This window comes from Ambystoma mexicanum, chromosome 4q (assembly GCF_040938575.1).
Source record: "Ambystoma mexicanum isolate Mex_15411 chromosome 4q, UKY_AmexF1_1, whole genome shotgun sequence".
Lineage (NCBI taxonomy): Eukaryota > Metazoa > Chordata > Amphibia > Caudata > Ambystomatidae > Ambystoma > Ambystoma mexicanum.
In genome coordinates this window covers 130131404-130158918 of record NC_090928.1, presented here as the reverse complement: position 1 = coordinate 130158918, position 27515 = coordinate 130131404, and the positions used below count along the sequence as shown (strand labels likewise).

General features: G+C 44.8%; 1 protein-coding gene across 2 annotated transcripts in view; it reads left to right on the top strand.

Moving 5' to 3' along the window:
* PEX7 (peroxisomal biogenesis factor 7) overlaps nucleotides 1–27515 on the top strand; it is a 1557721-nt gene that overhangs the window by 938055 nt on the left and 592151 nt on the right. The window lies entirely within an intron of this gene.

Sequence of the window (27515 nt, the reverse complement as noted above, 5' to 3'; positions counted from 1 at the left end):
CAGCATTACTATTTCCGGTCTCAGAAACTTTGCTCCCCTGTTGTGGACATTTTGCATTCCATTGAGAGTGGTCCATGGCAGAAATACTTTAGTTATAAACATGCCTTTCTACAGATTGTACTCCTTACAGTGGATACAAAGAAAGTTTTTAGGCCCAATAGGTGATATTAAGTGAAATGGTCTTTTTCATTTTACCGAAAATAAAAAAGACTGACTTAGACAGACCGCTGTCTTTCTAAATCCTTACTGTCTCGCTACTGCTGCACAAGAGTGTGTGCAGGAGCTGACAACCTGACCGGGAAGGGCGGAGGAAGACTGGAGAAAGGTAAGTGTTTGCGTGCCTGTGCTTGTACACAGGGGACAGTGTTTGTAGTGTGTGGGGGGGGGGGAGGAGGGAGGAGGGAGGAGGGAGGGGGGAGGAGGGAGGAGGGAGGAGAGAGAGAGAGAGAGAGAGAGAGAGAGAGAGAGAGAGAGAGAGAGAGAGAGAGAGAGACAGACAGACACACTGGGGAAAGGTGTGTGTCTGAGTGTGAGTATGGGTATTTCTATGGGAGGGGGTTAGGGTGGGCCAGAGGTTAATGGGGTGTACAGGTGTGAAATCCCCGATTTCAGAGGACGGGGGACAGGGGGATTGATGTATTTCGAATATTAAAGGCTGCACCAAATTGGCCGAAAAAAAACGGTCATTTTTGTGTGCAGCCTTTAAGATTCGAGATTATCACATAGAAACCAATAGGTCAAGTAGGGCTCAGAACTTTCAAACATATTATAGTTTGCAAAGCTTTTCACACAAACATACAAAGTACAAATATTCATAGTACACATATATGTATTTATACATATTAAAATATCACGATTTCGACCTTATAACTACCACCTTGCAAATAATCAATTTAGCTATATGTGACGATCCCCCAGATAGCGTCACTCCTCCTCAGAGGGTAGCCTCTTCCTATGAGGGTAGGGAGGAAAGGCGCTAATCGATAGTCCCCATAGGGGTGGTAACACGAGGGAGGATCTCATGGAGAGGTGCTCCCTCCTGGGGACAAGGACGTGAGTCTGAGACACAGCCCCTTTAACTCCCCACCCCACAGGGTAATGACACCATACAACCCTTCCATGCTGATGATAAAGTCTGAGACTATATATTACTGTAGTGTGTCAAGCAGTCTCTCTCTTTAACTAGTACTGGGACGAAGAAGAATCCAAGAATGCTGCAGCACCTTACCTCCCTACCCTCATAGAAAGGTTTGACGTTGATATCTCGATTATGTTCTTCTGATTTGGACAGGCTCTGTAGACCAACTGGAGTCATTCCAAAACTGACTCAACTTGCGCGACGTCCATATTAAATTTACCATCAATTGAGACAATCATTCAATGGACTTCTTGGACCTCCACATATATAGATCTGACCCGGAACTGAAAACAGGACTCTTTCGTAAGACGACAGACCTCAATAGTCTGCTACACTTCACAAGTTACTATACAGCAGGTCTGAAGAATAACTTAACATACAGACAATTTCTGAGGATCCGGAGGAACTGTACAGACAAAGACAAATTCCTGCAACATGCTGAGGGCCTCCAACAGAGGCTGTTACAAAGGTGATACCAAAGAAAACTGTTAGACCCACCAGAAAAAGAGTAGCGAACACTCTGAGGGATGTATGTCTAACATTGAAGGTGAAAGAACCCTTACAAAGACTGATGTGTGTCACCACCTTCATACCCATCAGCAACATAGTGAAAAGCACCATCAACAAAAATTGGCACCTAATACAGAATATTGGGACACTGTCCAAAAAACCATACTTTGCCTTTAAGAAGAACCAGAATTTACGAGAACACCTGGTCCACACTTACCAAGAACCAGTGATACAACAGTCTTTGGAAAGGACCTGGGGGCTTCGACCCATCCAGGGACGCTACAAATGGAGACAAAGTGTGGCCTGTCAATTCACAGATACTAGACACACTTTCGACCACGGCAACATCCATTGGATCATCAAGACACACGAATTGTGATAGTAAGATGGTCATATACATCATCGCGTGTCCTTGCAAATTACTTTGCGTAGGCAAGACCAGAAGACCAGTGAAACAGTGTATCTCAGAACATCGTCCCTGTATACGACACAAAGTCCCCGACAAACTGCTTGTGGAACATTTCACTCACAAAAAGCATACCGATCAAGATCTTAAATGGTTTGTCCTTCAGATGCCTACCCAAAACAGGAGAGGGGCGATGGAGACAGCCCACTTGGGAAGCTAGAACAGAGGTGGATATATCGCTTAGACACTGCCAACAGGGGCCTCAATGTCTGTCGAGTGTAACAGTTTAATTACCCAATAGAACTATGCCCACACCCATTCCCCTGCTTGGTAACATTGTATTGTCACACCAGCCCACCCTCCATTCATCATATGATTTGCAATGAGAACTTTCTCTATGTTTTCCCTCCCCGGGGGCCATGGTTTGTCTTGACAACAAAGGAGCATATGTATTAAGCCCCTGGCCAAGGCTGCGACACCCAGTTTTACTTTTATATAGCATACATCCGACCTGCCACATTGATTGTACATATTTTGTTTTCCTTTTGGATCTGTATAAAGCGTAATTGTGAACTCTGTCACTCTGCACCCTGTAGAGGGGCTTTGACGAGCATGCATCACTGCAAGCCACACTCCTCGACTAATATACATCTGTTATAACTAAGGCAGGATGTTGGGAAATGTTAAACCAGACACTGCCTTCATTGAAACCAGAACATGTTATCTACATCTGCCTTATGTATAAGAAAAGCCATTTTGTACCCTTTTGTAATGCACCATGTTGAGGGGCTTTGTGATATCCCACGCTAGGACTGTACCAGCCAGGCCTGGCAACCCACATTTAAACGTTGACAATGTTGTTTTACAATGCATTCTGTAAGATTTCCATCCAGCGGTGCGGGTTCATGTTTAACCTAGCACACTATGGACTTAAATTGACCATAGACATAGAGCCAGCCAATGTGATCATCATCCATGTCTAGATACAATATCACATCTCCGGGGCACTCTTTGGTCACCTGCCCTCCTCCCTCCCCCCCCTTGACGTTCAGGCACTATAGTTGGATCTGAGGCAGCACAAGATGGTTGCAATGGAAATGTTCTCTACATTTGGTTTCCATGGAAACATTGTAAGCATGTGCCTCTATGCTGCGCTCCTTACTACAACTCTCAGTTACATGCACCGTGGGCAGAGGCACTTGCGCTTTATCAGGTAAGACATAGAATGTGGTCTAGATTGCCAAATTTGGGGACCCGCATCCACTCCCTGGTGCCTGCTCCCCCATTTGGATACACAATGGCCGTAGTGGGGACCGGCTGACCCTCTTTGCCTCATATGCACGCAAATTCGATTGCCTTGATGACAACACCCTACAGGCATGCAGAAATTGTTCCTCGTCTCATGTGTACACAAATTTATTTTCCTTCACTATGTGTCGGACCTCCCTCCTGACTACTTTTTGAACTTGCATACAGCACGGGTGCGATGCTCGGACACACAGGTCTTGTACACCGGATCCCTGCATTTACCACATTATGTCCTTAATCAAAACACCCTGCACTATTGTGACATCGCCATGACTGCATGTGGTTCATTCACAGGTAGCACCTTAGAGAGTACTGTTGTCCCTATACCGTGGAAGGGTTGATCCTCTTCCACAAGAGTGTGTGCAGGAGCTGACAACCTGACCGGGAAGGGCGGAGGAAGACTGGAGAAAGGTAAGTGTTTGCGTGCCTGTGCTTGTACACAGGGGACAGTGTTTGTAGTGTGTGGGGGGGGGGGAGGAGGGAGGAGGGAGGGGGGAGGAGGGAGGAGAGAGAGAGAGAGAGAGAGAGAGAGAGAGAGAGAGAGAGAGAGAGAGAGAGAGAGAGAGAGAGAGAGAGAGAGAGAGACAGACAGACAGACACACTGGGGAAAGGTGTGTGTCTGAGTGTGAGTATGGGTATTTCTATGGGAGGGGGTTAGGGTGGGCCAGAGGTTAATGGGGTGTACAGGTGTGAAATCCCCGATTTCAGAGGACGGGGGACAGGGGGATTGATGTATTTCGAATATTAAAGGCTGCACCAAATTGGCCGAAAAAAAACGGTCATTTTTGTGTGCAGCCTTTAAGATTCGAGATTATCACATAGAAACCAATAGGTCAAGTAGGGCTCAGAACTTTCAAACATATTATAGTTTGCAAAGCTTTTCACACAAACATACAAAGTACAAATATTCATAGTACACATATATGTATTTATACATATTAAAATATCACGATTTCGACCTTATAACTACCACCTTGCAAATAATCAATTTAGCTATATGTGACGATCCCCCAGATAGCGTCACTCCTCCTCAGAGGGTAGCCTCTTCCTATGAGGGTAGGGAGGAAAGGCGCTAATCGATAGTCCCCATAGGGGTGGTAACACGAGGGAGGATCTCATGGAGAGGTGCTCCCTCCTGGGGACAAGGACGTGAGTCTGAGACACAGCCCCTTTAACTCCCCACCCCACAGGGTAATGACACCATACAACCCTTCCATGCTGATGATAAAGTCTGAGACTATATATTACTGTAGTGTGTCAAGCAGTCTCTCTCTTTAACTAGTACTGGGACGAAGAAGAATCCAAGAATGCTGCAGCACCTTACCTCCCTACCCTCATAGAAAGGTTTGACGTTGATATCTCGATTATGTTCTTCTGATTTGGACAGGCTCTGTAGACCAACTGGAGTCATTCCAAAACTGACTCAACTTGCGCGACGTCCATATTAAATTTACCATCAATTGAGACAATCATTCAATGGACTTCTTGGACCTCCACATATATAGATCTGACCCGGAACTGAAAACAGGACTCTTTCGTAAGACGACAGACCTCAATAGTCTGCTACACTTCACAAGTTACTATACAGCAGGTCTGAAGAATAACTTAACATACAGACAATTTCTGAGGATCCGGAGGAACTGTACAGACAAAGACAAATTCCTGCAACATGCTGAGGGCCTCCAACAGAGGCTGTTACAAAGGTGATACCAAAGAAAACTGTTAGACCCACCAGAAAAAGAGTAGCGAACACTCTGAGGGATGTATGTCTAACATTGAAGGTGAAAGAACCCTTACAAAGACTGATGTGTGTCACCACCTTCATACCCATCAGCAACATAGTGAAAAGCACCATCAACAAAAATTGGCACCTAATACAGAATATTGGGACACTGTCCAAAAAACCATACTTTGCCTTTAAGAAGAACCAGAATTTACGAGAACACCTGGTCCACACTTACCAAGAACCAGTGATACAACAGTCTTTGGAAAGGACCTGGGGGCTTCGACCCATCCAGGGACGCTACAAATGGAGACAAAGTGTGGCCTGTCAATTCACAGATACTAGACACACTTTCGACCACGGCAACATCCATTGGATCATCAAGACACACGAATTGTGATAGTAAGATGGTCATATACATCATCGCGTGTCCTTGCAAATTACTTTGCGTAGGCAAGACCAGAAGACCAGTGAAACAGTGTATCTCAGAACATCGTCCCTGTATACGACACAAAGTCCCCGACAAACTGCTTGTGGAACATTTCACTCACAAAAAGCATACCGATCAAGATCTTAAATGGTGTGTCCTTCAGATGCTTACCCAAAACAGGAGAGGGGCGATGGAGACAGCCCACTTGGGAAGCTAGAACAGAGGTGGATATATCGCTTAGACACTGCCAACAGGGGCCTCAATGTCTGTCGAGTGTAACAGTTTAATTACCCAATAGAACTATGCCCACACCCATTCCCCTGCTTGGTAACATTGTATTGTCACACCAGCCCACCCTCCATTCATCATATGATTTGCAATGAGAACTTTCTCTATGTTTTCCCTCCCCGGGGGCCATGGTTTGTCTTGACAACAAAGGAGCATATGTATTAAGCCCCTGGCCAAGGCTGCGACACCCAGTTTTACTTTTATATAGCATACATCCGACCTGCCACATTGATTGTACATATTTTGTTTTCCTTTTGGATCTGTATAAAGCGTAATTGTGAACTCTGTCACTCTGCACCCTGTAGAGGGGCTTTGACGAGCATGCATCACTGCAAGCCACACTCCTCGACTAATATACATCTGTTATAACTAAGGCAGGATGTTGGGAAATGTTAAACCAGACACTGCCTTCATTAAAACCAGAACATGTTATCTACATCTGCCTTATGTATAAGAAAAGCCATTTTGTACCCTTTTGTAATGCACCATGTTGAGGGGCTTTGTGATATCCCACGCTAGGACTGTACCAGCCAGGCCTGGCAACCCACATTTAAACGTTGACAATGTTGTTTTACAATGCATTCTGTAAGATTTCCATCCAGCGGTGCGGGTTCATGTTTAACCTAGCACACTATGGACTTAAATTGACCATAGACATAGAGGGGTGCCAGCCAATGTGATCATCATCCATGTCTAGATACAATATCACATCTCGGGGGCACTCTTTGGTCACCTGCCCTCCTCCCCCCCCCCCCTTGACGTTCAGGCACTATAGTTGGATCTGAGGCAGCACAAGATGGTTGCAATGGAAATGTTCTCTACATTTGGTTTCCATGGAAACATTGTAAGCATGTGCCTCTATGCTGCGCTCCTTACTACAACTCTCAGTTACATGCACCGTGGGCAGAGGCACTTGCGCTTTATCAGGTAAGACATAGAATGTGGTCTAGATTGCCAAATTTGGGGACCCGCATCCACTCCCTGGTGCCTGCTCCCCCATTTGGATACACAATGGCCGTAGTGGGGACCGGCTGACCCTCTTTGCCTCATATGCACGCAAATTCGATTGCCTTGATGACAACACCCTACAGGCATGCAGAAATTGTTCCTCGTCTCATGTGTACACAAATTTATTTTCCTTCACTATGTGTCGGACCTCCCTCCTGACTACTTTTTGAACTTGCATACAGCACGGGTGCGATGCTCGGACACACAGGTCTTGTACACCGGATCCCTGCATTTACCACATTATGTCCTTAATCAAAACACCCTGCACTATTGTGACATCGCCATGACTGCATGTGGTTCATTCACAGGTAGCACCTTAGAGAGTACTGTTGTCCCTATACCGTGGAAGGGTTGATCCTCACCCAAACCCAATTTGTCTAACATTTGAATTCAGAGAACAGGCACCCTTTGACCTGCGGCCTAGTCTTAGGTCTGTCCCAACAGTGGGGTACTCCGGAATCCAACTGTGAAGCGGATCCCTTGACCCAAGTGTCACCTTTACTCGGGTAATTAAACCCCCAACCCTTCCTCGCCTTAAAGTAGTCCTTCAGGCTCCATTGATCACTAAAACGTCCTCTTGTTTGTTACAGATATATCACACACACCTCCTGAATTCATTTCTGATGTGCAAGATTCAACGATGCACGATAAGTCCACCCAGCAGGGGTTCTTGAAGGGAGCCTCAAGCTTTAGTGCTTTTTTAAAAATGTGCCCCGGATGTAGACCCCCTCGACTCATAGATTCCTATTGGTCTTTTTAGATCACTACCACAGGTAATCCCATTAAATGAGACTTCTGTACTTTTCCTCTTCCTGATGAAGGCCGATTTAATTACAGCACCCTGCAACTGCTAGAAAGATCAAAGCACAGTTATGCCGACAACTCAACAACAATACAGTGTCCATTCTCAAAACAGTAAACCAGGCTGATTGATTGAGCATGCATATTGTTATACGGCCCAAAGACAATGCAAAGGGGTCGTTCTGCATAGATTTGATTTAGATCATGTTCACAAGTAATGCTGATATATATGTAATGTATGTTGTATATTTTCTTCTGCCACATGTTGTTTTATTACACCGAAATTGTCTGTTGAACCATCTTCCTTTTTTTTAATATGTTAAATGGAATAAAATAGTGGGTCACATTATATTTGGGCTCGCCCTGAACATTTATGGTATACTCTCATATGAACACACTTGCAGCTAGACTCTGCCTGGTATGCTCTCCTGCCATGACTTTCTCATAGGTACTCTGCGCACACTTGCAAACTTGACAGTCGCTTATATTTCTTCCAATCTGTCTCTTTAAGAAATATTGAATCTCTGGTTCCTTCTCATATGCTTCATTTACTTTTATTTGCCTTCAGTACGATTTCCGAAATACCCTTGTGTCCCTGCTTCCCTTGGGTGGACTCACTGGCTCTCTGTGGTGTGCATGGCATCCTACTCCCTCTCTCCGGGTTCACTGCCTCTGCTCTGTGGCTTCTGTGCCCCTCGCAGCTCCCGCTCGCCTGCTCTGGGTTTTTCCATGCTCAAGTGGCGTGGAGGCTGCCTTTCGGTAACTGCAAATGCTCGGAAGCCATCCTCCCTCTTGTGGCGTCTGTGCAGCGTACCATCTCCTGCAGTCTGCTCTCCCCGACTTCCGCTGCGGCCGGTTGGCTCCAGGAACCTCTCACCATCCCAGCGATCCCTCGCTGGACACAGAGAGGACAAGACCTCTCCAGCCAGCATCTCTCTGTCAGCTAGTTCGGTCGTTTAAATGTCCCGGCATCAGGTATGCGCTTTGAACAACTAGAGCGCAGCTTGTGCCCTTGGCCTTCATTGATCTTCATTACTCGTCTCAGCTTTCTCGTTACAATACTTTTGCAGTAAAGGCAAGAGAAGTCATTTCTTAATGACTTGTATGCAGAGTTTGGGAAAATATTTTCAGTAGTCTTGACAGACAAGTCAGTTCTTGATAACTTGTATGCAGAGTTTGGGAACATACTTTCAGTAGTCTTGAAAGGCAAGTCAGTTTTTGATGGCTTGTATACAGAGTATGGACAGGTATTCTCAGTAACCCTCATAGGTGTGTGAGGGGAGTTATGACAATATGCCATTAAGGCATGGGGAATGGAGGGGGTATCAAAAGAAAAAGGGGGATATCATGTCTTGTCTGATGGTGGCCTTCCCTTCTCCGCCTCCCTCTCTCCTTCCCTCCTGTCATGCACTTGCACTAGTATACTAGTTATTTTTTGTTAGATCATTCGGAAACGTCAAGGTCTAAGAAGGGTTTGGGTCTATTTGACCTAAAACATTTGACTTAATCACATTTGATCGAATTTATTTGACCTTTTTTCAGCATAAAATGTGCAGGGGAGATCCCCCGCAACCCCACCCCCTTTTCCCCTCAACCTAATCTATACCTTTAGCCACCACCATCTATATATTTAAATTAATTGGACCCAAAAAAAGGTCAAATAAATTCATTCAAATGTTTTAGGTCAAATGTTTTTAGGTCAATTATGCTAATACCCTAAGAGTGACTACTGTTTTCCCTTGTACCCTTCCCATCTTGAAGCGCTTTGAGGCACTTCACTTTTATATAAGCACTCTACAAATAAACAATTACAATGTGATGCTTCCTCTTATAGCCGCCCCAGGGTCAGGATGCGGTAGCGGCTGCCACATGGGGAGAGCTCACTGCTGGTAAAGGATTGAGGACACAATCGTATTCATCACATTGCACAACAAATGAATGTGATATAGGGTGGTGATGCATGTGGATTGCATCTATAGTTTCACTAACATGTCTGTATAACCTCTGTACGTGTTTTTTAAACAAGAAGGTAAAAAGAAACATCTGGTCCTGTAGAGATGATCGCTTTATCTGGGTAACTCATTATTTTTGTCTGCTAGCTTTCAAGAGCATTTGTGCCACTTCCTCTGGCAGTAATGAGATGACACTGGTTAGTAGACCATCTTGTCAGGCAGTCCTAGAACACCTATTCAGGATAAGTAAAAGTAACTAATATGCAACATATGAAGATATTGTGTAATTTTAGGACATTGCAACAATCATCCATTGCTTACAGGTATCCATCAATTAGTAGTTTTTCTCAGCTGATTAAAAGTAGCTCCTGTTTAGTTTTGACTATTAGTGGTTCTCAAGCGTATTAAGAGAAGAGGTAGAAGGGAGATAACATTTGAGGAGGCACACACAGCTTGTGGGTTTTTGGTTATTTACCAACCTATTGACTGCCTATAAACATGCTAATCCCTCGGATCATTCCCAGCCACTACCACCCCTTCCCCGCACAAAACACTTCATCTTGAGATCTCAGAGTTAGCTTATCAAGAAGTAGCAACAAACATTGCCCTTTCTGTGCATTTCTAAGCAGTCTGTTAAGAGTTAATGGTTTAATTCTAGTTGCAAATGTGCTTACTGGGGTAGCACAAAGCCCTAAATGTGTAATGTCTTAACCAAGTGTACCTTCCGCCACTTAATGTATATCTGTTGCATGCACTGAAGTCCTGGTCAAAACAAGCATTGACAAAGCCAACAGTTTGGCTTCTGTTTAGGCACAACTCTCCCATGCCCAGCTAATCACACCATTTTCCAGCAGTTGCCATCTTATTGTAAGGTAGTAAGAATATGGTAGTGCCTTGCAAATGCTTATCCCATGCCTAAACACAAACTTTTAGCTTTGCCACTGCGTGTTATACATTGGGATTATAATAGAAATCTTACATCTTTCTGGAGTTACTTTTTTTTGTTGCTATAATGTCCTTAAATAGTAAGTATAATATAGGAGCCCACACATCTGGATCACTTTGAAAAACTATGTTACTAAGCCCATTTGGACTAGGTGCTCATGAAGTAGATAATTTATTTATTTTATTTTTGGATTTATAGAGCGCACTACAGCCCACAGGCATCGAGGTGCTATGAGGAATATAAGAAGGCTTGATTCAGGGTTACAAGAATGCGGCCCAACGGGGTAATGCTTGGTACAAGTTGTTTTGTTGCATAATACAATTGATGATGGTTACTAAGATGAATAACAGAGATACATAAAGAAGATGAAAAAGCCTGTTCAAACAAAGAGCCTAGTTTTAATGGCTTTCCGGAAGGCTGCATGAGAGTCAATCAACGTAATCTGGGATGAGAGAGTGTTCCAAAAGGTGGCGGCCATAGTTGGGAAGCTGGTGCCACCTGCACGCATTCTGCGGGTAAGAGGAATGGTGATTATGTTAGAATAGGCCACCCTAGAGGGTCTAGATGGCGTGTGTCTGATAATCCTTTGAGCTAGATAGGGGGAGCCAGGCCGAGGAGACATTTGTGTGTCAAGGCAAGGGTTTTGAAAACAATCCTTTCCTTGACTGGGAGCCAATGAACATGCCTTCTGACCTTTGAATTATGGTCCCTTTGCGAAATGCCCGTTGCGGCCCACAAGGCATTGTTCTGAGCTAGTTGAAGTTTGGCCAGATTCTTGCGGGAGGTCCCTACAAACAGGGCATTACAGTTGTCCAACCTAGACCCAATAATTGCCCTAGCAATGGTGAGGCATTTCTGTTGGGAGAGGAACGGTCTGGCTGCATTAAGCAGTTTGGAGTGTTAAGCTGAGGAGGAAGCAATTGCATGAACCTGTCTATCCATGGTCAGGTTGGGTTAAAGATAGATGCCCAGTGTCTTGATGACTTGTGAGACAGCGATGGGGATGTTATCAACGGTGAAGGAGCAGTATTGCTTGTCCAGTTTACCCAAGGTGGAGGGGGAACCAATTAGCAGAAGTTTGGTTTTCTCACTGTTGAGACATAACCAGTTCTCTGCCATCCAAGATTGGATCGTTGAGTAAATGGAATTGAGGGTGTTCAGGTCCTAAAGATAATCACCCGAGAGGGGAATGAGAACCTGAGTATCATCTGCATAGTTAGTGTATGAGATGCGCAGGGCATCTAACATTTTGAACATGGGCCTTGTGAAGAGGTTGTAGACGGTAGGAGCTACGCAAGAACTCTGTGGGACCCCACATTTAATGAGACTAGGGTTAGCACTTGAGGATTCAGAGAAAACCTTCATCACTCTTTCCTGTATGAACAAAGTTATCCATGCACAGGCCCTCGGGGAGAAATTGGCTGCGGAGGATAGATGATGGCAGCTGGTCTTGTGATCCACCAGATCAAAGGCAGCGGAGAGGTCTAAGAGAAGGAGGAGTGCAGGTTAACCTGCATCTCTGAGGTAATCCATTTGATTTTTTAGATCAAGCAGTCCCGTTTCGGTGCCATGTCGTGGCCGGAACCTGGACTGCCGTAGACCAAGAAGGTGGTTGTCTTCAAGCAATTTTTGGACTTACAAGTAGGCTGCTTTGTCCAACATATTTAGCAGAAAGGGGACAGTGGTAATGGGTCTGTAGTTCCCTGGGACCAATGGGTCAAGGGAGTTTTTTTTTAGAAGCGGTCGGACCCATGCTTCCTTGAGTCCATTTGGGACATGGCCAGACTGGAAGGAGGAATTAATGAAGGCAGTGATAAATGGGGCGAGGGAGGAGGCACAGTCTTTGGTGACCTGAGCGATGCAGGAGTCACCTTTACAATTAGACGGCTTGATGGATTTGAGGAGAGCAATGACTTCTGGTTCGCTCATATCCTTGAATTCAAACACCGGCGATTGCCTGTGATGGGTAAGTATGGCGGAGGTATTGTGACTGTTGGCCAGTATGTTAGACAGGGCCTTTTGGTGGGCTAAGAGTCTGGTTTGCAAAGTATCAAGTTTGTCGAGCATGGCAGCTTGAATTTTAGTACACCATGTATCATCCTTGAGGAGAGTAGGAGGCGGGGGTGAGGGAGTCTCCAATTCTCAAAAGATAGCAAAGATTTCCTTTGTCCCAGATTATGCATTTCCAATCCTGGAGTTGAAGGAGGCAGCTTTGGACTGAATGATAGCAGTTTTATAATCTTTAGAGATTGTCTTGAAGGCTGCTTTAGCGGTGTCATTAGGGTTGTTTTTCCACGTAGCAAGCACTGCCCTTTTTTTAGAACGAAATTCAAGGAGCTCCTGGGTGAACCAGGCATTGGAGTGCTTTGCTTTCTTGGCTTTTTTGAGGGTGAGCGGAGCAATAACATCTACTGCTTGGGTAATGACCCTATTAAAAGCTGTTGCCAAAAGCTCTGAGTTATTCGGGAAGGGGGGCAAGAGGGCGGGTACCAGGAGGTAGGGGGCTAGATTCTCCTTAGTGAGCTTCTGCGAACTTCTAGCGAAGGCAGCAGGAAGGGGGATAGTAGACTTTGTAGGCCCCTTGGAGGTAATGATGTAAAATTTGATGCAAAAATGGTCAGACCACGGAACAGGAGACATTTCCGAGACGAAGAGGGAGCAATTGTGATGGGAGGCCCAGTCAAGCGTTCAACCTTAAATGTGAGTAGGTTTAGAAATGGCTTGGGTAAACGTAAGGGTGCATAGGGCTTTTTGCAGGGCGGATGCATTGGCATCATTAGGGTCATTGAGCCCTAGCTTGAGGTTACCCAGGAGTATGACTTTGGAAGATTCTTTGAGGGGTTCTGATAGTGCATGGATAAGGGCCTCCTGGAAGTGAGTGGAGGGGCCTGGCGGGCGGTAGACAAGATGGAAGGCAATAGTGCAGTTCGGGGAGAGCTTCAGTTTGAGTGAGAGGTAGTCGGAGTTCTGACCCGTTTCCTCTTGGATCCTTCTAATGGTGAGCGTGACCTTGGCGATGACCGCTACTCCACCGCCCCTTTGACCTGTCCGGTCTTGTCTAAATATGGTGTAGCCACATGGGGCTGCAACGGAAAGGGCAGTGCCGGAGGTCTCATTTAACCAAGTCTCGCAAAGAAAGAGTAGGTCAAGATTGTCCTTGATGATAAAGTCATCCAGCGTGTGTGCTGGCAGGGAGCGGGAGTTGACCAACACACATTAAATGGGATATCTGAGACGGGAGAGGGTGTGGCGGACTCAGAAGCAGTGGCCTTGGGTTGGTGGGAGGCCTGGCTGATAGCAGGAACCGCGGCAGTGGTAGCAGTGCAAGACAGGAGTGGTGGGTGAGCCGCAGGCATGCTTACATGACTAGTAGCATCACTAACATCACATGGAAGAATAGGTAAAAGGGCTGCAGGCATAGCATCAGAGCTAGTAGCATCTCTAACATCACATGACAGTATAACTGAATGGGCAGCAGGCATAGCATCAGGGCTAGTAACAGCAATAACTTTACATGACAGTATAGGTAAATGGGCTGCAGGCATAGCATCAGTGCTTGTGGCATCACTAACATCACATACCAGTATAGAGTTGCAGGCATAACATCAGGGCTAGTAGCATCACTAACATCACATGACAGTATAACTGAATGGGCAGCAGGCATAGCATCAGGGCTAGTAACAGCACTAACATCACATGACAGTATAGGTAAATGGGCTGCAGGTATAGCATCAGGGCAAGTGGCATCACTAACATCACATGACGTTATAGGTAAATAGGCTGCAGGCATAGCATCAGGGGTAGTAGCATCACTAACATCACATGACAGTATAACTGAATGGGCAGCAGGCAGAGCATCGGGGCTTGGAACAGCGCTAACATCACATGACAGTATAGGTAAATGGACTGCAGGCATAGCATCAGGGCTCGTGGCATCACAGAGTAAATGTGGCACAGGCTGGCTAGCAGCAATAAATATAGTAGGCCTTGCAAACAGAGGTGATTTCACACACCTTGTGGCAGAGTGTGTAATGGGCTGGTGCTTAGCCAAGCTTATGGAGCCGAGACTGGGTGCGGCGCTATAATCAATGGAGTAACGCGGGCACAAGACCCGATTGTGTGGAAGTGTTGCTGAATCAAATGCCTTCTGTGTTAAAGTGCAAGTCTCAGCTCGCCCTTATAAGCTGGGCAATAATATTGTATGGTTGGGGCTTTATAGAGACCAAGGTAATATGTTTGACAAATGTATTTAGGGATAGAATTTCTTTGTATGTTTACTTGCCGTTCATCCACATAGAAAAGTTACACTTTTGCTTCTCTGAAATTGTTTTTAACATGACTTCAAGGTTTCTTTGAAGAAGAATATACCTATATTGTTTACAACAGTTATTATACCGTTGTTGTAGGACACATATGCTTTCCAAGTTTGTGGTCAATGGTAATAAGTTTTTACATACCTTATGTTTTTCCTTAGTTCCTTTTTTGTATTTTCTCACCTATCAAATTTATAATTCCTCCTAAAGTACTTTGACTTTTTTATTATTAATATATCCGTTCTTTAGAGATAAAGACAAGGAAAGCCTCCAGATCAAAAAATGGTCATTTACTTTCAAGATTAATGTTATTAAACATTTTTCTGACGTTCCTTTTGAAAGTATTGATCATTGGATTTGGCCACTAAATGGTGTTTGTCTTAGAATTTAAATTCAGTTTTGAGTCAATGCATTTATAACTAGGCATTTTACTTTTGGCTCAATTTTTGCTATTATGATATGATATGATAGGATATCTTATTTTTATCGCGCTCGTACAGAGTTTCAGAGAGTGACGAGGCAAGGGAGGGAACAGGGGAGAACAAAACAGCAATCTTACTAGGCCCAGTTACATTGAGAATGTGCAAGTTCATGGGAGAGGGGAGGGGAAAAGTGCATGGAAGCGGGGAGGAGTGGAAAGTGCGAAGCAGAGGAGAAACAGATAAATAACAATAAATAAATAATAGAGGCAACAAACAGTGGTAGTGCAGCCAGCAATTTGCAAGTGCTAGGTTTAAGGCAGCAGACAGGGTAGGTCTGATAAGTGCAGGAAGAAAAAGGGGGGGCTGTATGGGTACAGATACATACCCCAGTGCAAGGGGTGGCCTGGAGGCAGTGTGGGAGGGTGGCAGGGTGAGCAGGTACCTGGGCCCGAAGGACAGAGGGTGGCCAGGTGCACGGTGCCAAGAGAGAACAGATCAGCAGGGGAGAGGGGGAGCAAAGGCAGAAGAAAAGAGGAAGGTCTTGAGGTGCTTCCGGAACCGGAGATGGTTCTCCTCAAGTTTTAGAGTGGCAGGCAGGCTGTTCCTGAGGAAGGCCCCAGCCGAAGACCGAGATCTACCCCCAGCTTGTTTCTTTGAAAAACGACTGACCCTGAGGGAGTTGGAGGTGGAGGAACGAAGAGCTCGAGTGGGGAGGTATTTGCGCAGGGATAGCTGAAGGTATTTTGGACCCAGGCCCCAGAAAGCCTTGTGGACAATGCAGAGGGTTTTGAATTTAATCCTTGCATCCACTGGGAACGAGCCAATGGAGAGATTTCAGAGCTGGAGAGATACGATCCCAGGGTTTGAGGCCAAGGACAAGTCTTGCAGTCCTGTTCTGGATTAGTTGCAGAGGGCGGATAGTAGAGGAAGATAGATTTAGAAAGAGGCTGTTAAAATAGTCCAAGCTAGAGAGAACCAGAGCTTGGGATAACATGAGCTTCTGGGGGAAGGAGAAGAAAGGCAGAGTACCTCTGAGGAGGAGCAGTCAGAAATTTGACTTTTTAGAGACCTCAGAGATGTGGGCGGAGAAGGAAAGGGTGGAGTCAAAGATGACCCCGAGGTTCTTAGCCTCACAGGTGGGGGTAGGAGGAGGGCCAAGAGAGGCCGGCCAGAGAGTGAGGGGAAAGGATGGTGAAGGTGTGCCGATGAGGAGGATCTCCGTCTTGCTGGCATTCAGACAAAGATCATTGGCGGCACACCAATTTTGAATGGCAGGTAGGCAATCAGAGATGAGAGAGGGAGAGGAGGTGGCAGAGGGCAGCCTGAAAATGAGTTCAGTGTCGTCAGCGTAGCACTGGAAATTTTAGCAGAAAGTGGCAATGCAGTGGGCGAGAGTTGCCTGGTATTGGTTGAAAAGCCAGGGCGAAACGTTAGACCCCTGGGGAACACCACAGGTAGAGAGGAAGATAGATGAAAGGAAGGACCCAAGTTGGACCTGGGAGGGTCGATCTGAGAGGAAAGAGGTGAGCCAGGTCAGAGCCTGATCAGTGATACCTAGGTTTTCACAGAGACGGTTAAGCAGGATGGTATGGTTGACCGTGTCGAAGGCAGAAGAGAGATCGAGGAGGATGAAGACAGAGGGAATGTTAGAGTCAAGGTTGGAGAGCAGATCTTCACGGATGTTCAGGAGAGCAGTTTACGTGCTTCTGGCAGCTCTGAAGCCAGACTGGTGGTCATGGAGACAACCAACAGAATTGGAATGAAGGTTAAGCTGAGAGATGGCCAACTTTTCCAGGAGTTTGCCAAGAAAGGGAGTAATGGAAATTGGGACGATAGTTAGCTGGACAAGAAGGATCAGCTGTGGGTTTCTTGAGAAGAGGATGCACAAAGGAGTGCTTCAGAGGGGAGGGGAAGGATCCTAAGGCAAAGGAGTGGTTGCAAAAATCAGCAAGGGCCGGAGCGAGGGTGTCAATGTGGTCCTTGATGGATTTAGAGGAACAGGGATGAACCTGTTTTGACAAGGCTTTCATAGATCGGACTTCTCTAGCAATCTCGTCAGGGGAGAAAAGAGGAAAGGACGAGAAGGATGGTGGGAGGGTGGCTCAAGGAGGGTCAGCAAGCACAGATGGAGAGGGGAGAGGAGAGGTGTGGGTGGAGAGGATGGACAGGATGTCCCGGGTTTTTGAGATGAAGTGAGAGGCAAGGGCATTGCAAACAGGAGGGGTAGAGACTGCAGCTGGGTTGGACAGCTCCTTGCAGATTTTAAAGAGTTCGGCCGAGTTGTTAGATGCCGCAGAGACACAAGCTTGAATGTGGACTCTCTTCTTGGTGAGGACAGAGAGTCGGTATTGCCTTTGTAGCAGGCGACAGGCCAGTTTGTCAGAGGATGAACAGGAAGTCCTCCATTTCCTCTCAGCTGCCCTACACTTACGTTTAAGTGTAGCTAGGTCAGAGTCATACCAGGAATTGCACTTGGCTTTGGACTTCAAACGGATCCTCATGACAGGGGCAAGAGCATCAAGCGTATCAGAAATTGAAGAGTAGAGCAGAGACAGGGCTGTGTCAGGATGTGAGACAGCCAAAGGTGGAGGCGGGGGAGAGAAAGTGGCGGCAGAAGCCTCAACTGTCACATGCTTCATGGGCTGGATGTCCGAGAAGGAAGGTGGCAGTGTTGGGGTAGGCTTTGCTTGGGGGGGAGAGAAGGAGAGATGAGTGGAGAGGAGGGAGTGATCACTCCAGGAGAGAGGAGTGGTCAGAGGGATGGAGAGAGGGAGGTCAGAGGAGATCAAGACATCAAGTGTGTGCCCTGCAGAGTGAGTCAGTCCAGAGGGGAGGATGGACAGGGAGAGGGAGCCGCAGAGGTCACGGAAGAGTACAGAGGAGAAGCAAGGAGAGCCTAAATGTATATTGAGGTTACCGAGGTGGAGGAGTTGAGTGGTAGAGGTCAGGAGGGAGGAGGAGAGGTCTGCCCACTCAGAGAGAAATTAGGTGATTTGAACAGGAGGCTGTTACATGGTAACCACAGTAAGAGAGTGGGTAGGCGAGAGAGAAAGCCTACAACAAGGCATTCAAAAGAGGAGTAGGTCTGAGTGGGAATGATAGAGGCAGGAATCCACCCAGGAAAGATCAGGGCTACCCCCTCACCGGACTGGGAGGATCTGGGTGCTGAGAGGATCTTGTAGCCATCAGGGAGGAGAGTGTCAAAGCTTGTGACAGAGCTGGCCGTGAAGTTAGACCAAGGACATCAGGGCCTAGTACTTCAAGGAGGTGGCAGATGTCAGAGGAGTGTTTCACGGCAGAGCGAGAGTTGAGAGTGGCAATATGAAGAAGGTTGCCAGCCTTAAAGACCTTCCGGGGAGGGGTACAGATCAGAGGTATGCCCTGCGGAGGAGAAAAAGCCCTTGGAGGGGCAGAGCAGGAGGAGGAGGAGAGAGAGGGCAAGGTAGCCAAGGGGGTAGACAAGGGGACAGCAGGAGATGAGAGGAAATTGATGAGGCGAGGGAAGCGCCTATCAAAGAGGAGGAGATTGGCCTGAGGGCCTTGGACCATGACAGTGCCATTAAGGTAGACATTTATGATGACTTTAGAAGAGTAGAAGGAAGCCATGAGAACTTCCCAGCGAGTGCCACCATTTGTGGGAGAGGAAGAGATAGGGCAGAGCACAGAGACTATATGAGGAGTCCATAGATCTGGTGAATGAACGACAAAAAGGATGTCAGTGAGGGTCTGTCTGGCGGAAGCTTTGAAGTAGGTGTCAGCGATAGAAAGAGCAGGGTTAGAGGCCAAGATATCCTTTTTGAACTTCTTCCTACCAACTTCTTCCTACCAGACTTAGTGAGAAGGGAAGGATAGTCAATGGAGAAGCAGTTGGAAAAGATAGGAGAAACAGAAAGCGCCATTGGGGAGGAAGTGAGGAGAGGATGGAGATACTGGGGGGCTAAGGCAGGTAGGTGTGGGACAAAAGAGAGTGGTGAGGTCACTGGGCTGGCAAGTTACAGAGAAGAAACAGTATACAAGCAAAATACAGAGAATTTCTCAATGGGCAGCCAGATTTGACTTTTTAGCACAAAGCAAAAACACCAAGAATTTGACTTTTCAATCTTGGAATCGGATGTTAGCAAGGGGTTTTAGGAAGCACTGCGCAGCAGGATGACAACCTGGGAGTAACAAGCAGAAAGAACAGTCATAGTGAAAGGCAGTAGAAGTGAGTCCATAAGGAGGGAACTAACCCATAGTTCTGGAGGATGCAAAGACAAGGCACTCCGGATTTCTTAGAGGAGTGAGGTGGCAGCACCATTGTGGTTAAGGTGCAGGGAGGACCCCAATTAGCATTCCGGAAGCGGGCAGGGAGCCTAGTATATTAGTATATTATGATCAAATGTTAGTTGGATTTCAAAATCTTTACATTCGGCAAATAAACCACTCTACACCAAACTATAATCTATATAAGAACTCAATTTATTTTTCGGTGTACCTTGCTGAAGAATATCCCCACGAAAATTCCTGTTTATTTGTATTTGAACTCATCTATCGCCATTTACATTTTGTTGTGATCTTGATGGTTTTGTAGATGAAGATACCTCCGTCCCCAAGTACCACACTGGTAAGAATAATATCACTACCAATGCAATTCTTGAGGCCACAGGTGTGGAGTGCCGTCAAGCTGGAACAAGGAACACCGGAAGGACCCCCTGACCGCTGTAAGGCAATAAATGATTAGGGCAGACAGTCAGAATGATCACAATGCAATATGGTGGAAGAAGCTAAAGGGCTTACCCAAATGTGCTGGTCAGGATGCCTCAAAGGGTTAGGGGAACAGAAGGGTCCTTGTGGGCACTCTTGATGGAATACACCTGTAGGTCAGGTAGCCAGTGGATGATCCGTTAACAGTCCAGGGTCGAAAGCCAAGAAAACAATAACCAAGGTCCAATATCCAAAGTTCAAAAGTTTGTGCAAAGCCAAAGGTCGTGAAGTCTGAAGATTAAAGTTCGCCTGAGCCTGAGGAAGAGACCAAAAGCAATCTGTGAAACGTTCTGTGGTCAAAGAAATCCGAATTCTAAGCGAGATCCAAAAACACTGTGCAGCACTCCGAAAAGCAGCTCTGAAGCGTTTGTTCTGCGTTTCCCCTGTCCTTTTGACTGTGTTGAATTAATCACGTGATACAGTCATGAGGGAAACGCGGGTCCACGTCATGTGACCCTCGACGCTGCACGGGGAGTCTGCCGGCGATTGGCCGTCTGTTGCCGGCGTAGGGTCACCTGATCGTAAGCACTTCGTGCGCTGGATCGTAGTCTCCGGGCACCCGTGGACGGGTGGCGTCCTGGAGAGAAGCGCCATGGCAGATTCCAATGTAGGAAAGGTCGTAGCCGTCCTTGGTAATTCAGTTGCTGAGTGCGATGAATGTTATGGGGTACACGCCGTATGAAGCGTGCATGGTTAGGGGTGGTGGACGTGAATCTGGAAGGTTGTCTAGCAATGGTGTGGCAGGGAGGAGGCGTGACACATTTTCTTGGTCTTTTGTATCTTTGATGTTTAGGTGGTATGCCACTATCTCATGGTAATATGTTGAAATAAAATCTCTGGCTACAACTATATCACTTAATGTATTATCTCTTGCCCGAGTTTCTAAAATTTCATTGACATGCTCTAGGAAATTAACAATTTTGGAACGGAAGGGGTTCCGATACATGTTTATCAAAAAAGATCTTGCTTGAGTGTCATTAACAACCTTAATTTTTACTGCCAATATCCCCTGGTGTTCTTCCTTGCAATATTATTTGAGATTCAGTCATTGGATCACGGTTTATTCCAATGATTAACTCACCCGATGAACAACCATCTTTTAAATGTGTGGCCATTTGTTGATATGTTTTAAACCCATTGGAAATCACAGGGCAAAGTCAGCCATACATCTTGGAAGAATAAGATATCTTTCTGACTTAGTTGATTGCACCAATCCATATTATTCAGTAAATAATGACCCCACTCACTTTTTAAGAAACAAAATAATGGGAGTATTAAAGACATTTCCCTCCTACAAACTATCTTCAAATTTTAATTGGAGAGAATACTCGTCAACCAATGCCAGTCCCCAGACATCTTATTGTTCACACACATGTAGATTCTATTGGGCAAACTGTTCATTGTGTTGATTGATAGTCCGGGCAGCTAATAGTTATTGCTTCCCAACACTAGGGGAACATTTTTTATTTAGCCAGTTCTTAATGTATGTGTTAACATTTGCATCATAAAAAGGGGAAAAGTCATATCCCATTGGTCTTAAAAATGACTTTCTCCCAATAGCATTTTGTAAAACAATTTAGAAGAAATCTTGATAGTAACAATGTCGGTTCCATTGACATCGATGAAATCAACCAAGTCAATATCCTTTGTCTTAATTTAATAATTTCATAAAATAGATGTAATATGCTGGAACGATTAAGAACAATCGGTTTGGGGTCTTGTAGGAGAAATTTCAATATCAATTTGTTTGTTTCACCTTTCGATTTTGTATTTTAATATCATTCTGTGGTTCAGGATATGGTAGTGTGACATTTGTTTTGGGAGTCCTCATGAGGTTGCACAATGAGGTTGTTGAGGCATTACTATCATTTTCAATAGTTCCCGTTTGGGTTTCTGCTGTGCCCATTTTTCTCAAACTCATAGATATGTCCAAAGTGAGGAGGAGCAGGGAGCTCTTTTCTGATGATGTTTTGCTGTTTTTGTTCAATCAGTGAATAATCACTGCATGCTGAAGAGGAGGAGTGTGAATCTGCCTCACAATCACCAGTATAAGGTTTTGCTTCTTCTTTCACAAAATACAGAGTTCTCAAGAATGTTCTTGAGTTTCTTCTGTTGCCACTTCTTATTCTGATTTTTAGTCTTTTTCTTCTCTAGCTAAAGACCTTCTCTATTGTTTGTGATAGTATGTCTTTTACCATTTTTCATCTGTATAGGGTATTACAGGATACTCTGTGTTCAGCAACCGCAACTTCACTTAATTCTGGGGAATTCACTTTTTGGATTGATGCAAAAGTTATAATTCTTTCCGATTCAGGGGCTTTAGTCCTTGGTTTTGTAAGTGATTTCAATCCGGCACACACCCAAGTCACGCCCAGCATGTAGTGCGCAAATGAAACCCTTATTTATTTTATCTATAAGTTCAATATTCTGAATGCTATACCACTCATATCACACCCTTCTCCTGAGTATCCCCCATCACCCCCGCCAGGTCACAATGAACCAGGAATCAGGCTAGTTTGCAAAGGTAAATATTTATTTATGTATTTTAGAATTTAATCACAATATATTTTAATAGGTAACAACAATTTCCAATGGGGTGACAGAAAAGAGAATCATTTCTTTAATGTACTAGGAATCAAGGAATGGGCACAAAAGCAAATGCAGCACAGAAAATAATACTTTTGTATTCGTTTGGAACATATGGCACTTTGGTGAGGGGTTCCCCCTGCAACAGCCCTCAAACCCACCAATAGGCAATAAAATAGATGTGAAGAGAGAGCAGGTATTCAGGAATAGCACAAATCAAACAGAATATCACTCCCAACTTCCCCCCCTTTAAACACAAGAGAAAAACGGAATTGACTTTTCAGCTGTCAGAATGGCTTTGAAATTGTCTTTGGAATTGACTGGGCAAAAACACCAAATGTGGTCAAAATTACTTAAATTATTACAAATTCCTATGGAAGTGGCTTTGAGCAGTTGCACACAATCACAAACAATGATTTAGTCAAAAGAAAACATTTGAAATCTCAAAGTCCAAGTGGGAAGCAGTTTAAAGCTAATTCACACATGTAAAAACCTTTCAGAATTTCAATTCGCGGCAAACATTTTCTTGCACGTTTTTCACTAAAACGGGCCAATCGCACTGTTTTTGGTTCTATGGATAGCTAAAGAGGTTGGGTACAAGTATGAGTTGAAATTTCGCTTCTATCATAAAAACTGAGGGGGTAATAGAGGATTTAGTAGGAGGCGTTTTTGCAAAATAGGTGCAAGAATGGAAAACAGAAATGCACCTTGAAAATAGATGGGTTTGATTACACTAGATTATGACTATGAAAAAGCGAATGCCACAGATGGATCTTACAGTCACGTGATCAGCGTAACCCGCCTGTTGTGTACTCTCTACTTCTTCCTGGGATTTACTTTTCTTAATCAAATCAATAAGAAGTTAGCGTTTAATAACACAGATAAGAAAAGATTCAGCACAAAGATAGTTCTAGCAATACTATGGTTCTGAATTAAAGATGGGATGGGTTTGAGATTGGGATCATACAATGCAGATATATTATGGGTCACTGTTCTTCCTATTAATACTCACAGAATAAGTTATTAAATTGGACCGTCAGTTCTGGTCATGGATTGGATCTGTCAAGGAAGGACAGCACATCAGGCACGGGACTGGATCAGTTAGGCCGGTCACCCGATTTTCACAGGATCTGCCCTTCTTGTTTGTGTGTATTTCAATCAGCTGGATAGCAAGTTCCTCAGGCAAACCTTGTGGTATCAAGCCAGAGAATTTCAGGATACTAGTACAAAAGGCCTTCTCACACCACAGCGCTTCACTGGGTTGCGAGAATAGGTTTGTGGATTTAGGCCTTGCTGGAAGTCAATAGTTCTCTACTGCTGGCAAGAGTCTTGGCATCTGGAAGGATGCAAAAGCTGGATGTAGAATGCTGGATCCGAGTGCTTCGCTGGAATCATGAAAGTGAGTGAATCAGTGAGTCCCTATGTGTTGTCAGCTGTCTCTATTTATCCTTTCAAATGACATCACAAAATGGGTGTATGGGCCGGCTTAACTAAGCTTGCCCCTGTGAGCTGGGATTGGATCAAAACCTCATCTACTCCTTGCATCTGAATGATTGGATCAAGGCCGGATGATGTCACAAAATATATGGTTTGCTTTACAGTCCTTAGAAACCTCCCTTTAGCCACTGGTCTCAAAATCGGATTTTATCCTAAATACATATTTCTACATTGGTCACCTTTACACAAATCACACACAAAGATTCAATATTTTATGTAGTAGCTGTTCCTCAAAATCCTGCAGCTGTGGGATCTTGTTTCACCTTTCTACAGAATGTTATCCTTTTCGCTATGAACACAATTTGCAAACTTTCTGCAACTTTCCACAAATGTGTGTGTTTACCATACGGATGTGTGTGTAAAGTTTCACAATTTTAGCATTAACACAGTTCACAAAAAACCACATATATTGCCATTCCTGTCCACAGTATGTTACACGGTTCTACTTGAAACGTGCAGCCAAAAGTTAGACTAGCAGATCTGTCCTTTGTATATTTTCACCACTTTGAATAACAAAGTTATGAGTCTTTAAAAATTGTTCATTGTTCATGCTTAACAGCAAATGGTCCGCCCATTTGTCTCTCCCTGCAGTCCAGGAGCAGCCCCCTCCCTTGGGGAGTTCCTTCCAGGAGCAGTTTACGACCCCTTTCACACCTCCGTTTCCTGGGCTGAAGCTCTGCCATTGTTCATTCTCTTTCTGTAGACAAAAGTCTGGGCTAACCCACATCATCTACCAGTGAGTTTCTGCTGAGAGGATTTCCCTCCCCTTGGAAGAAACCTGTTTTTCCACTTCCAAAGGGTTGCAGCTCAGCCAGGTTAATTTATTCTTAATTAAAAATCCAGCAGAAACCAAACTTGTTGCATGAAATCACATAAATACATTACTTTCTTAGGTTTAAATCTGTGGGATCAAAAACACAACTAAGATCTGTATTCCTTTTAGCAACAATCCTTTTATGTTTGCTAATCCGGCAGACTTTTAGTTTAAATACTTTGAAGTTTTCTCAGGAGCTCATCTGACAGCTGTCATTCACAGGTATCCCAGGTTACTGCACTCAGATTTTGACAGGGGCTGTCAGTTTACAGACAATCCAGTTTGTCTGAGGAAATGTTTTGCTTTTTACACTTTAGGACTTTGTATGTTCACCCTGCTTCATTATATTACATGAATTTTAGCGCCAATCAAGATTTTGAATGTTGAGAAGTGTTGTGTTAGAGGCATTTTGGAGTTTTTAGCAACAAAGCAAATGTCATTTATAGGCACATTTTGGAGTTTCATTTGCAAAGCGCTGCTTCTCTTTCTTTGCTGGTCATGGAGCCCATTGGCACATTTTCTGCAGTGTGTGCTCTATCCCACCACATATCCACCATGGGTGGCAGGTTGTGCATTCATCTTTTTGTGTATTGCAGGACGTGGTTGTTGTAGGTTTTTGGCACACACAAGAGTTTTGCCGCCATTGTTGCAGTTCCTTGCACCATAACTATCAGAGTGGTGCCACATAGCATAGCGGAGTGGGTCAATACATCCCACAGTTTCATCATCAACGTTTCTACGTTTTCTAGTTTTAGTTTGGGATCGGTAAGCATTAGGGTATGTGACTTATGTTGTCATAGAAATGCACACAGGAATTCATTAGCATGTTCAAGCTAACATTGATGGTGAACTCAGTTTTATCTTGTTGTCTTGTAAATCCCCATACAGGCTCTTCAGATCCCTGATGTACACTCCTGCTGGGTATCTTTCTCACATTGTCTTATAGCTTCCATATACTTTGGGTGGAGGGCCTGCTATACTCCCCTGCCAGGAATTGTAAATTACCTTAAGTATTCTCTGCCTAATGTGCTCCTTTCACCAGGACTTCCTTTCTATTTCACTGTCCTTTAGTATAGTACAGTTGCATTATTTTACTATAGTTCGACTTTATTTGCCTGAGGTATAGTTGTTCCGTCCTTCCCCACATTGACATCTCATACATGGGGTCTTGTTCAAGTTCTGTCACTGTACTTATTTCTGTAGTGTTCATTTGCTGAGGGTACTTGCTCCAAGGCTCCTCACATTGACATCTCATACATGGGGACTTGTTCAAGTTCAGCCTTTGTGCTTTACTTGGTCGGTATTCAAATATTCTTATTGTATTACTTTGCTTACATGCCTGTTGGTATGCTCTGGGGTCCCCAATGGCTCTGGGCAGACTCGCTGGCATTTTGCAGGGTTCCCGACCCTTGGCGGGTTTCTGCGACAAAGTTTCCTATCTGGGACGGTCTCCTTCGCACTGCAGACCTTCCTTCAGTATTCCCATCAGCTCTGCACTTACCTGCCGCCTTCTCCGGGACCGGGACAAGAGGCTGCTGCTTCTTGACACCACTGTATATACAGTAGCTCTGCTGCCGGTATTCCGATGGTCTTCCCACGTTGCCTGCAGTGAATTTCCTATCCTCGCGCCAGTGACGGTAAGCTGCTCTCACAGTGGTGAGCTGCTGTCTGTGAATGCCTGCGTTCTCGGCCTCTGCCAGCACAGTCCTTTACCATACTGCTTCCCCTTCCCTTACCTTTCTCTCTGTCTCTCTCCTGCTTTCCGGCTTTCTCCTCTCTGGGATGCTCATGTTCTGGAGTGCGGATGCCATCTTTAAATGTCCCATTCACTTGGGATACACAAAAACAACTGCTCCACATATTCAATTGGTTGGTTATTTCAGTCTGCACTTACTCCTTCTTCCTCTTCCTCGTCTCAGTACATGATGCTTTGTGGGAGTTGAAGTCAATAGAGTTTCTATGATTTCTAAAATTATGTTGTTCAAAACATTTATTTAGGAAAGCATTAGAAACAGAAGATGTTAATTGTGTTTTACATATGTGTGAGGTATGAAAGGAGTTTTGTCTGACTGATGCATTTATATGGTGACAACAAGCCATCAAGAATTTAGGAAGTATGAGATCTTCTTCTCTCAGAAAGGAAAAATACTGCATCTCTCCTAATGGGGTCACCACCTTCCCCCGACGGCCGCCTCCTTCCACTTGATCCTCCCTTATGGTACCACCCCTAGGGTCAGGATCAGGTAGCTGCTGCTGTCCCGTGGCCAAATGGGAGGAGATCCTTGGTGGGGAATCAGTGATGACTCCACAGGATTCATCACAATGCACTTGGAAACATTAATACATGATAGAGTTATTGAGAGTGATGCTGTGTTTGGTATGATGGAACACTACTTCATCTGTACATTACTACTGAAAGAAGTGATGCACATTGAGTGCATCTCATGTTAAATAAGTGCTAACATTTTGTACAAAGCAAGAATGTGGATCCCAGGATGGAAAAATAAAATAATCCTAAATTTGTTTTTGTTTTTTAATCCAAATGGTGTAGATCAAATGTCCTGCAGCAGGGACTAAAGCCAACTAATTGTTAGAGATGGACACATTTCCCCAGGATTTTTAGCAACAGT